General features: G+C 42.6%; 1 pseudogene; it reads left to right on the top strand.

The window, feature by feature from the left end:
• Positions 1-6207: 6207 nt before the first annotated feature.
• On the top strand, positions 6208-7092 carry LOC123954345 (annotated as a pseudogene).
• Positions 7093-7704: the final 612 nt, after the last annotated feature.

Raw genomic sequence — 7704 nt, forward strand, 5'->3', positions numbered from 1 at the left:
TGCCTGCCTCTCTGCCTACTTGTGATCTCTCTCTCTGTCAAATAAATAAATAAATAAAATCTTAAAAAAAAAAAAAAAACAATATCTCTTGGCTCACTACCATTGTGGAAATGACCAATGCTATACTTTCCTTCAGCCCATTACTGCCCTTTACCTTTTAATTTCTCTAAGTTACACGATTAGTTGATCTAATCAACATTAATAGATTGTTATTTGGGGGAACTGTATTTGACTTAGGCTTTTCCTTAATACGTTGATTCTAAAAACTACAAATCAAGAGCCATTATGCACTGGGTTATGCAAAAGCATTTACAGGTTAGCTAGGTGGTTTTTTTCTCTTACATATCCAGTCTTAACGCGCTGAAGTCTATACCGGTTTAAGCAGAATATTCCAAGCTAAAGGTCAAAGGGATTATTTTATCTTATAGCATCAACTTCTCCAAATCATGCTGTGTGCTATTTGCTTCATAACTAGGTCATGGCTTTTGCTGATTTTTATTTTTCTTTTTATCATGCTCTTGAATTACCAGATCTGTTTAAAGTGCTTTTAGCGGTCATCCTGGGAATTGCGAAGTACATTCTTGCCTTTATTTTTCTTTGAGAGGAGAAAAATATCTTCTTCAGTATAACCCTGAGATCATCCTAAGCTTTTTAGTCAACTTTATCAAATGTGGACAATGTGGTTATCAGCTGTCATCCTGGGATATATGTTTTCCTAGCACTCCTATATTCTGTTTTATATCTCACTTTTCTAAAATTTAGGGATTTTTTTTGCTGAAGTATATAAGTGTTCCCTCCAACACACACACACACACCTCTTGTCACCCCTTGTACCCTCCGAACCCCCACACACAAGAAGGGTGCTTGAGAGAAAGTTTTGAGTCCTTGCATATCTGACAAGGCCTTTGTTTTTAACCTATACTTCATTTTGATTGGATCTGTAGTTCTAGGTTCCAACTCACTTCCCTTTAGAACTGTGAAGGCATTTCTGTGTTACCTTCTTGCATCAAGTTTTGCAGTTATCCAAGCAAGAAAGATGATGGTTTGGACCAGGGAAGAAGCAAGAGAGGTGGTGAGAATTGGTTGTATTCTGGATGTGTTTTGAATGTAGAAGCTGAAAGAATCTGCCAGTGGACCCTGAGAGAAAGGGGCAAGGCCTGAGCAACTGAAGGATGGAGTTACCATCAAATGAGATTGAGGTGATCATTACATTTTTTAGATGAGCTCCTTGTAGTGGAAGTTGCTATTTTTTTATTAATATATAATGTATTATTTGTTTCAGGGGTATAGGCCTATGATTCATCAGGCTTACACAATGAAGTTTTTTTTATTAATGTAGTATTTATCAAAATACCTTATAATGTACTGTTAACTGTAAGTACTAATGCTTCTATACCTGGTAATGATGCCAATAGTTACTGCAAGACTAAAAAAGCAGGAAGAGTAAATACATATATATGTATCAAAGCCCGGTTCGTAATCTGTCTGGAAAGCTTCAGATTGTGTGGCTTTATATTAGGAACCCCAAAGAAACAGGTTGTGGGTAGTGGTATGGTTCCTGAAAAGAATTAATGTTTCCAGACAGAAGAATTTTAAGGTTTAGGATTTTGTAATTTAAAGATACCAACTTTTACGTACTTGGAAAGTTATCAAATTGAAATATGTTTAATAATAACAAGTTTTTATTTGAATCTTACAGACTTGAGGACTTTGGTATGAAGAGGAATGCTCTTTTGCTCTTTTCCCAGCCCAAGGTTCATTTTTAATTCAGTAAGTCTCATGTCTGATAAACATTGAAGTGCCAGAAATCAGAGTTCTTGGTTGCTTTCTGACTTAGCAAAAAATTGACTGGCTAATTCACGCAGAAATGGAATTCATTAAACAACGACAACAACAACAAAACAATGTTTCAGAAGGAAGACTGTTACGGGGTGCTGAAAATGGTTTATATCTTAATCGAGGTGGAAATTTCACAGGTGTTTACATACGAAGTTCCATACTTAAGATTCTTGCCTTTCATGTAAGTCATACCTCAATTTTTTTTTTTAATGGGAAAGGGAGAAATAGACTTGGAAAATAAGCAGAATTAGGAGAGGCTTGGTGATCAGAATGACAGCAACCAAGGCTCTGCCTGATTAGCATACTGCCACCAAACACAGCTCATGCACACCACTGGAGTTAGTCATGAAATCCCCTGCTCTGCTGCATCATTCCTGATTCATCATTCCTGCTCCTTGACAGAAGCATCTCATGGTGCCCCAGCTTCCAGATGTCAGGGAACAATTCACTTGCACCCTTGCCCTGGAATTTACACCAAGGTAAATTCTATGAATTTAAGAAGGGACTTCAGAAGCCAGCAGCCTGAGAGTGACAAATACCCACAACACTTTCCTAGTCTTCATCTCACCCTATTGTCCCCATACTGGAGTCTCTCACTCCACCTTTCCCAACCCATCAAAGTTCTGACTACGATATATCCTGAAACTGTACCCTTAGGTTTGTCACTGTTCACACTCTGGACCAAGCTACCCTCATCTCTCAATCTCTTCCTGTTTCCTCTCTTGGCTATCACTCTCCTCTCCCTACACTCACAATCCATTCTATCCACAGAAGCCAAAGTCCTCTTGTAAAAGAAAGAAACTGTATCCTTTCCTCAGGTTCTTCCCTTGCTCCCTGTGCTCTGGCAACACTGAGAACTTCCTTTCTGTCCTAGGATGCTCCTCATCCAGATTTTCCTTGAGTAACTTTTTTTGGTCATTTCATGTCTGTGCTAAAATGCCACTTCAGAGGCTACCTCTGAAAACCCAGTTAGTAACCTGTTTTGGAAATTGGGGGAGGAAGAAGATGGAGATTTCTGTGTCTTGTAACAAGTACCAAATAATTACTGTGCTATTTGATTAAATGATGGACATTTGTAACTAGAAAATGTTTACATTTAAACCAAATTGAAGAAGAACTTAATCCTTATCTGTTTGATAAGGCCCCTGGCACGCTTTCAAATCTTTTGAGTTAATCTTTCTTTTTGTTGTTGTTGTTTTGCTTCCTGGAAGTATTTATGAAGTGGAAACTTGGGTATTCGCCTCCACATTCTACATCCTCAACAAAACTAGGGCACCTGAGTGGCACAGTTGGTGGAGAATCTCTTGGTTTTGTTGGGTCCCCCCCAAATTGGGTACCCCAGTAATGGGTCCGTGATTAAAGGAGCGAGACTGATACAAAGCGAAGGTCAAGCAAAGCTTTATTTCGCACCAAGCATCAGGAATCAGACCCATGGTCAAACAATCCGGTCAGGGTCTCCCCTTATAGAGGACGACCCCTCCCTGCTTTCCAGACTAACTTATAGAGCAAAGGCCCTGTGGTTGGGCCTGGCCACACACAGGTGGCTAATTGAATTACAATTCACCCCACAGTAGCCATGGAAACTAGCCCATCACCTTGGTAGCTAGGAGACAGTATGCACCCCCACTGATTGAATGTCTCCACCTGACCTTACCCACCCTTGTACTTGGACTTTGCCACCTGGGACTAGTTTCCGGGACTTGCCTCTAAGCAAGTTCCCCTAGGGGCGGGCAAGGTCAATCCAAGTTTTACAACAAAATGACAGTTCAACCGGGGCGGGGCTGCTCTGGCTGAAAAGGCCCTTACAGCTTCAGCTCAGATCGTGATCTCAGGGTTGTGGGATGGAGCCCCACATTGGACTCCGCTCTCAGCTCAGCGTCTGCTTAAGACGCTTTCCCCACCAACCCTCCTCCCCACAAATAAATAAGTAAATCTTTTTTTTAAAAAATTGTAAAAAATATATCCATGCCTTTATATATCTATTTCACTGCCATCTGCCTAGGAACTATAACATAGAAGATATTTAGTTAATAAATGAATGTAAAGGGATTTTCAGAGAATGGTTATCTTACTGTCAGGAAAAGACGAGGGACCAAGAGAGGCAATATCTATGTAATTATTCAAATACTCACTCCTGGGGCGACTGGGTGTCTCAGTGAGTGAAGCATCTGTCTTCAGGTCAGGTCATGATCCCAGGGTCCTGGGATCTAGCCCTGCATCGGGCTTCTCGCATGTCAGGGAGCCTGCTTCTCCCTCTGCCTGCGGCTCTCCCTATTTCCCTTGCTCGTGCTCTCTCTCTCTGACAAATAGATAAAATCTTAAAAAAAATTTCACTGAGTAATAATTCCTTGTAGTTAACAAAGTGTTCTTTCTCTCTTTTTTTAATGACGTGTGTTTCTTTTGGAATTAGAACGGCCTTGGGAATATTCGTGACTTAAAAGGTTAGTGGGTTCATAAATTTTGGGTATTTTTTTTCTGTAGAATAGCAATTGTTTCAGTAGAAACAATTATTTAAATAATATGTGTATGAAAAAGTATTTCTCACCATAAGAAAGGGAGGTCTCTGAGAGAGCTTTTGTTAAAATGTGGCATTTGTTTCTTTTTTTTTTTTTTAGATTTTTTTTTTTTAAATTTGACAGAGAGGGATCACGAGTAGATAGAGAGGCAGGCAGAGAGAGGGGGGGGGAAGCAGGCTCCCTGCTGAGCAGAGAGCCCAATGCGGGACTCGATCCCAGTACCCTGGGATCATGACCTGAGCCGAAGGCAGCGCTTAACCCACTGAGCCACCCAGGCACCCCTGTGGCATTTGTTTCTTTAAAGAAATCATGAACAAAAACCATCCTGATTGATTTTAGTGTACATTTTTGCTAGAACTGAAAAGAACCTATTTTTCATTTTATTAAAATATTTTCATAAAGTTGAATGACTCCTACAAATAGAACCCCCCCCCCCCCCAAGAGAACTCTTATTAGACTAGCAAGGACCACTTTAGGGAACAGGTACTACATTTAATGTTTTCTATCTTTCTCAACATCAAGTGATTGTTCTAAGCAAATGAGAAAGTGCCTAGATATTGCCCCTGGGTTGGGTTAACTTAATCCTTATCTGTTTGATGAGGACCCTGCATGCTTTCAAGTCATTTGAGTTAATCTTTCTTTTTTTGTTGTTGTTTTGCTTACTGGAGGTATTTATGGAGTGGAAACTTGGGCGTTGGCCTCAACATTCTACATACTTCTTTGACTAGAAACTCCTCTAAGGAGAGTTTAAAATTCCAACTTTAGAAAAACACAATGAATATTAATTAAGAAAAGGGAAAGTCTTGCACTCAAGACATTTTTGTGAAAGTTAGAGACGGCAAGCCTGCAGCTCACATTTTTTCACAGCTGCAGATATTGAACAGTGACCCCTTGTTCTTGACCTTTGTTCAAGAAAAGAGATGCAGCTTGCCAGCACTTGGGTCTCTTTTTTTTTTTTTTTTTAAGATTTTATTTATTTGACAGAGAGAAATCACAAGAGAGGCAGGCAGAGAGAGAGGAAGGGAAGCAGGCTCTCCGCTGCAGAGAGCCCCATGTGGGACTCGATCCCAGGATCCTGAGATCATGACCTGAGCCAAAGGCAGCGGCTTAACCCACTGAGCCACCCAGGCGCCCCTTGGGTCTCTTTTTTAACTAACTTTCCGCTGTAGCCATTGTAAAACTCACGTTTTAACCTAAGGGCAAATCTGAATCATTAGGTAAGTGAAAATAGCTTGTCTAGGCTCATTGATAAGAAATATCAGAGCATAAAGGACCATCTGTCCAAGGTTATGAATTTATGTTTGATCTGTACTCAATGTCAAAACTCACCTGTAAAGTCAATTAAACCATATATAAAAGAAGGTATATTAGTATCTTTTTCCATTGACATTTCATTGTGTTTTCAAATATAAAGAAAAGTTGAAAATTATACAGTGAACACCCGTATATCTTCATGTTAGATTCTATATAATTGTAAGCATTTTGTTATATTAGTTTCATAGCCATCGTTATGTCTTAATTTTTGGTACATTCTAAAGTAAGTCACAGATTTCAGTATACATTACAGATTACAGTCAGTGTCATTTTGGAAGCCAAAAAAAAAAAAAAAAAAGGAATTGGAGGTGAACTTTCTGTGATTATGATTAACTCCTAAAAGTGTCACAGAACATGGGAATTCACTACAAATCCTAGATTTCATCATAGAGAGATCTAACATTGCTATTAATAACCTCTAAAAAAATAATGCATATTTTGGGCATCTTGTGATCATTTCCACATAAATTTTAGCCTCCCAGACTTCTCTTATTCACAGATAACCTCACAATCTCTACCATATTTAAAATACCATGTTATGCCCTTTGCCTCCGGACTTCTCTGGGGCCAGCAGCCACCCGACCAGGGGGCCCCGGGGCCGCGGGCTCAGCCAACTACCACCGGCTCTGTGTCAAACCAGCAGTTTGCAGGTGGCTGCGCCAAGGCTCCGGAGGAGGCGCAGGAGGACGCCGAGGAGCCACAGCTGCTGCACGGTGCCGGCATCTGTAAGTGGTTCAATGTGCGCATGGGGTTCGGCTTCCTGTCCATGACTGCCCGCGCTTGACCCGCGGGTGGATGTCTTTGTGCACCAGAGCAAGCTGCACATGGAGGGCTTCCGGAGCCTGAAGGAGGGTCAGGCAGTGGAGTTCACCTTTAAGAAGTCTGCTAAGGGGGCGCCTGGGTGGCTCAGTGGTTTAAGCCGCTGCCTTCCGCTCAGGTCGTGATCTCAGGGTCTCGGGATCGAGTCCCACATCGGCTCTCTGCTCAGCGGGGAGCCTGCTTCCCACTCACTCTCTCTGCCTGCCTCTCTGCCTACTTGTGATCTCTCTCTGTTAAATAAATAAATAAAAATCTTTAAAAAAAAAAAAAAGTCTGCTAAGGGCCTAGAATCGATCAGGGTCATCGCCCTGGTGGGGTGTTTTGTATTGGGAGTGAGAGGCGGCCCAAAGGGAAGAACATGCAGAAGCGCAGATCAAAGGGAGACAGGTGCTACAACTGTGGAGGTCCAGACCACCATGCCAAGGAATGCAAGCTGCCACCCCAGCCCAAGAAGTGCCAATTCTGCCAAAGCATCAGCCACATGGTGGCCTCGTGTCCCCTGAAGGCCCAGCAGGCCCCCAGCTCACAGGGAAAGCCTGCCTACTTTCGGGAGGAAGAAGAAGAGATCCATAGCCCTGCCCTGCTCCCAGAGGCCCAAAATTGAGCTACAGTGGGTGGGGGCAATTCTTTTGCAATCAGGAAGTTTTGAGGAGGAGGCAGCAATCGGCAGAGTGGAGAAAGTGGGGGGCAGGGCGGGTAGGGGGCAGCTGGCTCTGCTGTGCATCTCAGGCCGGGGTCCACAGCATCACCCCCTCTTCCCTCTTGGTGCAGGGTAGGGGGGAAGGGGTGAGGCCAATGAACTCCAACCGCGCTCTATCCAGATGCTCTCGAGGGTTTTGGAGAAAATCCCTCCCTTGTGTGGTTTATCTGAGTGTCCATCCCCGGATCTCCAGCTTTTGAACGTGGCCTGGAGAGGGAAATGGTTTTCCTTTTGAAGAAGGAGATGTAATAGTAATTTTTCCCATGCCAGAATGTAGAGATTAAGCATGAGACCAGATTGATGGGCCCAACCCACGAACCACTACATTCTGTGGGCAGGAGTCTCTCGGGGGTAAGGTAGGGTTTTTCCACATCTTGTCTCATAACTCACTGTTGGGATATAGGGTGCCGAGGACTGTCTCAAGCAGTGGGTTGTGATAGTAGCCACAGGATGGTTGGGGGATCGGCTACAGACCTACTATTCCTAAGCTGACTCCTGCCCCATTCTGGGCCAATA

This window comes from Meles meles, chromosome 1 (genome assembly GCF_922984935.1).
Source record: "Meles meles chromosome 1, mMelMel3.1 paternal haplotype, whole genome shotgun sequence".
Classification (NCBI taxonomy): domain Eukaryota; kingdom Metazoa; phylum Chordata; class Mammalia; order Carnivora; family Mustelidae; genus Meles; species Meles meles.